General features: G+C 46.8%; 1 long non-coding RNA gene across 1 annotated transcript; it reads left to right on the top strand.

Annotated features, from left to right (window-relative positions):
• Positions 1–4,664: 4,664 nt before the first annotated feature.
• Positions 4,665–9,596, top strand: LOC138098383 (uncharacterized). Its single transcript, XR_011146611.1, has 3 exons — positions 4,665–5,042; positions 5,229–5,281; positions 5,839–9,596. It is a non-coding gene; the product is annotated as an uncharacterized lncRNA (long non-coding RNA).
• Positions 9,597–9,850: the final 254 nt, after the last annotated feature.

Here is a 9,850-nt window from a genome sequence, read left to right as displayed (position 1 = left end):
GGAAGATTTTCTGCCCCTCAGTTTGTGGAAATCAGGGAATCTCCTCTTGCCTAAACCCCTGCCTAGCTGGAATTCTGCTTGACCACCTGCAGGCCACGCTGGTGCTGCTCTCAGACTGCTGGAGATGCGTTGTTGCCTCTCCTGATTAGCAGAGCGCAGCCAGTAAAGCTCCTCCTGCAGCACCATTTGCTGCCTTCCACTTCCAAGTGGTTCTGAGTTTTCCAGGTCGGCTCAGCTCTCTGGCAGATTAGAGGGAGAAGCACTTAGAGAAGGAGTTTGATTCTCCTCAGCAGAGAAAGAGGAGAAAACCTCTGAATCTCCCTAAAAAATAATTTACCTGGAAGTGGCTCTTCAGCTGAGAGGGCACAGCACGGATGGACCAGCGTGCAGAGGAACTGGGGGGGTTATATTAGATAGATTATATAAAAATACAATTTTCCAGGAGTTCTGTGGGTCTACAACCAGCCTGGGCTAAATCCTCTCAGTGGCTGTGTGAGAACCTGCAAGAGCTTCTCTTTCTGGGCCATTTTTTATAGAATGAGTTTGGGAGAAAGATTCTTCTTGCTTGTTGGTGTGACCTTCAAAAGAAGAGAGGGAATGGAAGGCTGGAGCACAGGCTGGAATGTCTCATTTCATAAAGACACAAGGAAGGTTGGATTGATTGATGTATAATTCCCTAAAGGGAGAGAATTTTATTAGAGGAAATGACTGCCAAAAAAATCTTGAAATAATTAATATCAGCACTTGCAGTTTTTAAGTGCTGGGAGAGAGAGAAAATGAGGAGAATTTATAATCCAGAGCACCAGAGCTGAATTCAGGAGCTGTGTGTTTTATCCAAGGTATTGAACAAGCTGATGGAGAAGCAGATATTTCACAGTTTCAATTAGCACAGATTACTTTATTACTTTCTCCCAGACAGTAATTATTTTGGTGACGAGGCAGCCTTGCAGATTTTTTAATTTTCCCCGTGCATATGGGATGGAGTACAACAATGAACTGCAGTGACAGGAAGTCAGATCCCTTCAGAACTTCATCTCTCTGAAAGGATGGATGGCTCAAGGAAACGCTTCTGACATTAACAGTGTGCAAGTGTCATAAACGTCTGATCAGGGGAATTAACAGTGTTTATTAGCAAATAGAAAGAGAGTGGTTTAAAATCCTTTTCATTAGGGATGTGTTTGGAGAACAAGTGGAGCAGGGCGTGTGTGAGAATTTCGAAAAGGAACTGGCACGAGTTGGAGGATTAATGAATCTTTTTCGGGCGCTTGTGCCTGAGCTCAAACTGCCTCATTTCAGTCCCGGAAATGGGGAATTTAAACTGGGACTGTGGTGGTTTCAGGGCCCTTTAGTGGGCTCATTTATCTTATAAGGGCAGGAGTGTTCTGGGCTCCAGACTTGGCCCCGTGCTTCCCCTTTCCTTGGAAATTTTGGCTCTCATGCTGGGCAGTTCCCAGTCTACCATCCCAAATCTGCTCCAATCTTCCGGGAGGCAGCTCCCAGAGCACACTTGGTGGATGCTTTTAAGGATTAATATAATTTAAGATCTGTTTCCTCTGCCTGTTTAGGGCAGCCTTATGATTTTCCTGTATTTGCCAGCTAAATTGAGAAGAAAGGGCCTGTTTGTCTGCCACACATGTTGCATATTTCATGCTTAAGAAGGACCTAAATAGTTTTAGTAATTATTGGGATCTTTCCTGTGCTGCCACAGCTGCCCAGAAACTTTGTGCACATATTTCCCAATATCTGCACTGACAGCCAGCCACAAGCACTGTGATTCTGAGCTCTGAAATCTGCCTGGGGGGATGAACTCTTTCCATTCTCTGGAGGGAAAAGATCCCACATTTTGACTGGCATTACCTGTCAGTCCCTCCCAACAGAGGCAATTCCCAAGCTGGGTTCCTTTCCCTTTCTGTGACCAAATTCATTGTAGCTTAGGAGAGGGAGGGACAGTGTGCACTGGAGGGAGTCCTGGCCTCTTTTTGGGACAAACCCCACCGGTTTGGGGAGCTGCTCCCACGATTTGTGCTCAGGGCAGGGTGCTGGGGTGGTAAAAGGATCATTTGGGTTTCCCAGTGCTGGTGGTGCCCAGCAGAGCTGCAGGCTGACGTGTCTCACAGTGACACACGGGTCTGTCTGCTGCTGTCCCCTGTCACCCTTCCCAGCTGTGCCTGGATTCACTTCCAGGGATGGCTGGAGACAGCAGAGGACTGGGAAAGGGGGATCGTTGCTTCAAAACCCACCAGAGACTGGCAGGTGACATCTGGTGGCAGATGAAGTGGTTTGTCTCCAGTTTTGGGACCCAGAGTGACCAGAAGGGACAAAACTGTGATGGTTCTTGCAGCCACCATTGGGATGAGGCTGAACTGAGCCCTGTCCCCACGCCGAGGATGTGCCCTGGTCCCTCCTGCTGCCCTGGCACACGCAGATGACACCACCAGGCTGACAGTGGCCAGCCAGGCCCTTTCCCTGGCAGCTGGAGCAATTAGAAGGGCAAACTCATTAGGATTGTTCTCCGTGGGAGCAGGGCTGGGCTGTGATGCTGCTGCACTTTGGTACAGAGCAGGCAAACCCAATTCAGGGGCAGCAGCTGAAAGGCAGAGCCCTTCTGTGTGCTGGTAACTCCTCTGCATCCCTTTGGAAGCTTTTCTCTTCCCTCTTTGCCAGTGCATAATCAGGATTCAGTTGAGTTTAGCGAGCTCCTGCTGGGATATTGTCAGCGAATTCATAATCCTGTGTATTCCAGGGTGTTATCTCCAAGAGTAATTGTTGCTAACAGTTTCACACACAGGGTGGATCCAGCCCCCAGTGCTCATCCACAGGAAGAGTTTCTGTCTAAAGCCTAAGAAGGGACCTGCTGCTTCACGTGTCCATCTCTGCCCAGGCCCTGGAGCCCTTGAAAAGGAAGGAAAATGGGAGAATATAAAGTTTTATTATTTATTTTGTTATTAACGCCACCAGCCAGGGGTGGTAAGTGATTTAAACGAAAGTGCCAGAGGAGAGTGAGTGAGCTCTTGAACTCCTCATTGGAGGCTTGGTGCCTGGGGGGAGATGAGCTCTGCTCCAGCACAGTTTGTCAGCTTCAATAAAGACGGGAGGGGAAGGAGTGATGGATGGGAGGTCAGCTGAAATGATCTGATGCTGCTTTTCCCCCTCAGAATTGCTCTGATGCTGCTTTTCCCCCTCAGAATCGCTGCCTTGTATCAGAAAGCCCCACAGCAGCCGCCACATGCACAGAACCAGCTGCAGTTTAAAGGCAGCTTTTGGGAATGTTTTCAGCACTTCCTGCCTTGCTTTTTTCCCCTGACTTTTTTGAAGTGGAGTTTGACTGTGCTGCTGTGGCCAGGGCAAAAATCAGTTGTGTTTGTGCTGTGATCTCTTTCGTAGGGGAGAAAGCTACTGGGGAAAACTGGAATAAATCGAAGCCAAATAGTGCTTTTTTTTATTTGAATGATTTTTAATCTTTTTCCATGGAAATTTGTAATGGACCAAAGGTTTTTATTTCAATAAGGCCCTGTTTTCTTGGGAAAAGTGGTTGAAAAGAGACAGGACTTGATGGGATAAGAGGAATTACAAAGAAACCACTCTGGCCCTGCCCTATTTCCCATGCTTGGGCAGAGCTGAGGTTTTATTTTGCTCTGGTACCAATCCATAAAAGTGTGATTAGGAAGCCTGGCTTCCAAGCTGCTATTGAGCAGATGTGCCCATTGTAAAATCCCATTTCTCTCGTTTATTGCCTGCTTTTTGTTTCCTTCCAGGCCTCTCCCCTGCCCAGCAGCCCAAAGCAAACACTGCTGGCACACTGCAAACACCAGCCAGGGCTCAGCAGCCCTTTCTGGGGTACAAAAAAGGAGATTTTATCTGCTCCTCTGGCCCCTGGCAGCTGCCCAGCGCTGTTAGCTCCATTCTTCCCAAGTAAATACGATTCCCCTGAGCAGAGGTGGGTGATAAAGGTCTCTCTTCTGCATGGCCTTTGTGCACAGCCTTATCAGCCCCGGCCCAGGGATTGTTTTCCTGGCTCACAGTGGCAGGACTTGCTCCTGGAAGGGCTGTGTGGAGGACGTTCCTTTTCTTTGCCCTCTGACTGTACAGTTTTGCACACACAGAAAATAAGAAAAGCAGCTCAAGCACTAAGAATTGTGTCTTTCTGTAGTAAAACTCAGCGTGGCTCCACTGATTTCACAAACCTGGATAATTTACACTGCTTTTCCTCTGGTGTCTCTGATTTGGTTTTAATCCCTCAGCAAAATGAGGGGAAATTGCCATTTCTGGGGCAGACACACTGGCCAACAATGGCACTATTTCATCTATAAATGAGGAAAATACTGTATTTGGGGATACTTTTAATGCTCCTGCAGCTCCCTCACTTGGCAGGAGCACCATGGGTTAAAAGGGAAGGAGTCATTGTGGACTGGGCTGTAGAACACCCATGGAAAACCCAAACCCCCCCGTCAGTATTTATCTCTGTAATAATAATGAACTCAAAATTCACAGTTTTATCCCTTTCCTGACTCTGACACCAACCAGAGCAGCTGAATTACCCACCAAGCTCTGGAAAAGTCAGTGGACACCTCTCTCTAAGCACTGTCCTTTGCTGTTTTCCCTCTGCCCCTTATTTTAGGGGACAAACCAGGTGGGAGAGGAAAAGCAGGAGCTGTTTCATGGCTTTTTGGTGTGGAGAGCTACTCTAATTTTAGCTCTCTGCCTTATAATTATATCTTTGAGCTGGTTTTTCTCTGCTTCCCCTCTCTGTGGTCGTGTTTACCAGGAGGAAAATAAATAGGAACTCTCCCAAGGCCAACTCTCAAATTGTACCCTTAGAAAATGTTGGGTTTAAATTGCCTGCGGTCCTGAAGCTCTTCCCAAGGCCCTGCCTTGATCTCAGTTTAAGAGCAGCACTATAAATAAGTACAAGCAATGGTAAATCTCTGAGTAATGTGGTTCTATTGTGTAGCAGAAGCTCTACAAAATCAGCAGAAAGATGCTTTGCAACCCAGAAATTCAAACTGCTGCGTCAAGCACGCTGAAGCTGAAGCATGGAGGAGGTAAAGCCAAATAGATCCTAAAGCCTTAAACTTAATCCACCCCACTGCATTCTGTGCCATGAGGAATCATTTATTACTGTAAATCACCAAAAGAGATGATTAATTGCCTGGCATTAGCACCACGTTCTCTGGTGAAATGATCACTCCAGCCATGGCATCAAAACAAATTTCACCTCCTCTCCCCAGGACGAAAACAGTGGCACGTTCCCGTGTGTTAATCAAGGCCTCCATTAATCAGGGTAAGACACTGTAATTGTGATTACACTTAGAAATCAATTAATGCTCAACCTTAAAATAAACCAGTGCTCTCAGCTGCACCCTCTGGCAGGTGCCCACTCTGAGACTTTAAAGCCCTTTTTTGGTCTCCACAGCACCTCAAGCATTGCCTTGCTTTGCAATCAACTGCACTTCTTTGTTGTCTTTTCATTTCCTCCCTTCAGCCCGTTCTGGTGCTGCTTCCAGAGCAAACAGCTCTGTAAGTCAGGGGCACAAACGTTCCTCAGAGGCAGGGGGATGTGGCTGCTGAGGCTGTTAGAGTGAAATGTTAAATGTGGGGTTTTGTCTCTCCTGATCCCTGGAACTAATGCCACTTTTGGCATTGTGCTCTGGCCTGCCTGGCCCTCTCTGCAGCCCGAATAATGCCCTGATTTTCCAGGCTCGGCGTTCAGCTGGGTCTCAGCTCAATGTAAATGTTTGCAGTGCAGAGGAGAGGGACTGGCCCGGGTTTGGGGTGTCACACCAGCCTTGAGTGGATGTTTATTGACTTTATACCCACTTCTTGTGTCTTCCCACCCAGGAAGATTCCCTCTCCAAGGCCAGAATTCCTGGGTGTGCTCAGCTCCCTTCGGTCTCCTGACAGGCGTGACTGAGACTCGGACTGTGACCACCCAAGAGGAGCAGCTCACCCTCAGCCCCTGCTGGGGATGAGCTCTGAGGACTTTTAGGGGCTGTCTCTAAGTTTTGTGGGAAGAGAAATCAGTGGCTGAAGTGCTGAGAGGGCTCGGAAGAGAGGGGAGCTGATGGTCAAAGGATGTGACCCCACATCTCGGGCCGGGAGGAACTTTCTGGTCAGAATAAACTTGGCACAGACAGCAAAGAAATCCCTGGGTTGGGGCTTGCCAGCCTTGCCCACAAGTTGTTAAGGGAGGAAAGGTTACAATGGTTTCCCTGAGCAAGGACTGTTGGCCCTTTCTGTGCCTGCACAGAGCTCTCGCTGCCCTGTGCCAGTGAGTTGGTCCCAGTGAGCAGAAAACGCAGAGCAAAGGTGATGGCAAGGCTGGTGCAGGCGAAAAACCAGCGTTTGGGACCGGTTGTTCAGTATGAAACTATTTTCTTGGTGCTTCCCCTTATCAGTTAAGCTGCCAGAAGTGAATACCGATTCGTTTCCATATCTAGATCTGATGAGCAAATGCTGCTTTGCTTCCTTCTCTAACTGCTCTCATTTCAAATATCGCTCGCCTCAGTTCTGGCTGCTGTTGGTGGAGAACCTCCCCGAAGGAAACTACTCCTTCTGGCCTCTGGGAAGAGCTAACGAGTAGGAGTTGCCCTCCCAGCAGCACCGCCAGCTCGTGTCCCCTGCCAAGGAGCCAGATGGAGGTGGGCTCTAATCAGGTCACTGAAGGAGAGGGGAACCGAAAGTCTTGGAGGAGGCAAGAACTGGGAAAGGCTATCACAGCTATTTTTGATTCCTGAAGAGGAGAGATTAATTTAGATCGTCTGGTGTACACAAGGAAAGAGGGGGAAAAAAAAAAAAAAAATCTGTTTGAAAACAAAGGGGCCCAGCGCTGACTGTTCTTCTGGGCTTCGTCATTAACGGCGCTGATGAGAAGGGGAACAAACGGCTCCTGCATCATTACTGAGCCCCAGCCTGTCACACAAACAGCTCCAGACACGGGGCTTTGTTCCCAGCAGAAAGGGAAGGCACAAATTCCCTGCGTGCAGAGAGAGATGCAGGAGCTCATGTGGCTGATTAGGGGACACAAAAGTGGCGCTGCCTCGGGAAAACAGCGCTGCTGATGCACTGCAGAAGCCAGCGGTGCCTTGTGACCTCAGCCCCAAACGGGAAAATGTTCCAAGGGTCACAAATGGTGGGTCAAGTGAGATGATTCCTGTGGAATTCCATCACTCTTCACCAGGGAATTTGGGAAGCAAACCCTCTCCTGAAGAGCAAACCACCAAAATGCTTCAAACTGCGTGCCAGGCTGGTGGGAACTGGTGAATGGTCAGGGGTGCTGGGCTGAAAAATAGGTGAGAGGGGTAAAATCCTGTAGTTTGGGTGCTCTGTTCTCCCCTGGCAAATATTTGAACCTGGAAACACTGATGGAAGAGCAAAGGAAGAAGCTACAAAGGACTGTGCAGATGAAGAATTACAGAAATTTGGGTGTCACGTTTTAAAGCTTAAATTTAGAGTAATCCTGCTCTTTGCAGCTGGGAGAGGTGAGGGATGTGAAGCATCAGGTGGCAACAGTGCAAGCTCTTGGATCTTCTCATTTTCTTGCCCCTTTTCTCCCACAAGTTTCCCCAAATAATCCCATTTTGCTTTTCTGACAGTGGCTAATGGAGCTGTGAGCTGGGTGAAATGCTGAAGGAATGGAAACTGCTCAAAATAGGAGCTGAAATACAGAAGTAAAGTGAGGCTGGGTCTGGTCACAAGCCAATTCCAGGAGTTATTAGCCCACTTCTACTCCTCCATTCATCAGGCAAAGGTTGGTAATTTCTATATTACCACAAGAATCCTAACACAAACACAGTAAATGAAGTTAAAACCTCATGTAAACGAAGTGAAAACCTCATGTAAACGAAGTGAAAGCTTCATGTAGGACCCAGACTGAATTCCTTTGCCTCACCTTTTTCTCTCAGAGCAGAGAGAAAGAAGAGTTGATAACAGGGAGAGGTATTGAACCAACCTTTCCCCTCCCGTATTTAAGTTTAGCTCAGCCTCTGACCAGAGGCTCTGCAAATCAATTAGGGCCAGCTCTGCGTGCAGCACCAGGGCAAACGGTGATGTCTCAGCACTGAGAAAAATTCTCCAGCATTTCTGACCTTGGGTGGAGTAAAACACTCAGAGCATGAGCAAAACAGGGAAAAAATCCTTTATTAGTGAGCACCAGAATTGGAGAATAATCAGCTCACTACAGCTGCTGGATGGCTTTGGCTGGGATGTGACCAATTATAAGATTTTTGGAGGAAAATTTAATTTCCAGCACGATTTCCATCCTTCCTGTGAGAAGGTCCATGGAATTTTTGTGAAACACCCAAAATTAGGGCTCGTTCCTCCCTGGAAAAATGACATTTGGTGCTGATGTCAAATGTCCACGTGCTGGGGCACCCATCCCTCTTCCTTGTGGAGCTGGATCATTCCTGTTCATGGGGTTTGATCCCTCATCACTGACACCTTTTGGGCGCATGGAAAGATGGATTTTGGCTGATAAAAGCAGCCCCTCATCCCTGGTTTTGGAGCTGAGGTGTTTTCAGCCCTCTGGTGATGACAAATTGCTGCTTATTGGGATCACTCTGATGGGATAAGGGAAGCCTTGGGGGATTTCAAACTTCCATTACTTTTTAATGGGAGGAACTTTAATAGAAAGGCTGAAATGCTGCTTCTTATTGCGGTGCCTCAGCACTTCTGGAGCCATAAATTCTCCCCTCGCCCCTCTGTTATTACTGATGTATCAATTCTTTCTACTTCTCTGAGCACTTAAATTGAAATAAAATAAGGTTTAGGCTTTATGTATTTTTAATATAATGAAATTCAGCTTAAAAGTTGTAGAAAAACAGTCCCTGCCATGGAGTAGATAAAGTCCTCAATAAATGAGAGCAGCAAGAGGGGAAATGCAGGGCTGCAAATCTGGGAGGGGGAAATTCCCAGTTTGGTCTTTGTGGCTCCCTCCCTTATTTCAGATCACTCCCTTTTCCATGTTAATTCTGTCTGCTTGAGTTCATCCTGTATTTTATCTGATTTATCCCCTTTTCTCAGCCAAACTGCTGAGGCACAAAGACCCCCTTGCATTCCATGGCCCCCACTGCAACAGCAGAGGTGTGAAAATCCAGATGGTTTTAGGAATAACCAGGTGAAAATCTCACCTTTTATACAAGGGGAGAAATGAAGCAAAAAAAAGGTTTCGTTTCTTGGAGTTTTTTTGGTGGGGTTTTTGAATTGCAAGTGGATGTTTGAGTTTGAAGTGCTGAAAGTCTGAAGGAACATGGGAAAATAGAGGAGTGTGGGTGGATTTGGATGAACATTCCTGGAAAGGGAACTGGACTGAAAGCCCCAAAGGCTCTTTCCCAATTGTTCCAACATTCCCCTGCAGGGTGTGCAGAGAGAACCTCACCAAGCATTGAGGCCAATGTGATGCTGAGCCTAAATTAAACCATAAACCCCAAAAAAATCATCCTTTTCTTTAAATGGCAAGGCAGAGATGCACAAGACACGGAAAAACGAATGTTTTCAGGGACTCTCTTGTTGGAGGGAGAACACTCAGGATAAAGTCCCTGTATTGCAGCATTTTCTGTTCCAGTATTTTTATTGTTGCATAAAATGATCTCAGTCCTTTGGAGCAGCTCTGAGCTGATGAATGTATTAAAAAAAAAATTAAAAAATATTTTTAAAATATATATTATATGTAAATAATTAAAAATAGAAATATATAAAATATTTAAAGTATGTAAAATTATATATAAATATAAAAAATATATATATTTGTGGAATATAGTGCCCATGGTTCATTAGAGGAATTACAGTTTGCATAATTGCCAGCTGCCTTGTCCCATTGTCCCCGTGCCCGCTGTGCCCGCCCTGGCACTGGGGG

The sequence above is a fragment of the Aphelocoma coerulescens genome, chromosome 24 (genome assembly GCF_041296385.1).
Source record: "Aphelocoma coerulescens isolate FSJ_1873_10779 chromosome 24, UR_Acoe_1.0, whole genome shotgun sequence".
NCBI lineage: Eukaryota > Metazoa > Chordata > Aves > Passeriformes > Corvidae > Aphelocoma > Aphelocoma coerulescens.
The sequence above is the reverse complement of the archived record's forward strand: the minus strand, read 5'-3'. Positions and strand labels throughout refer to the sequence as shown.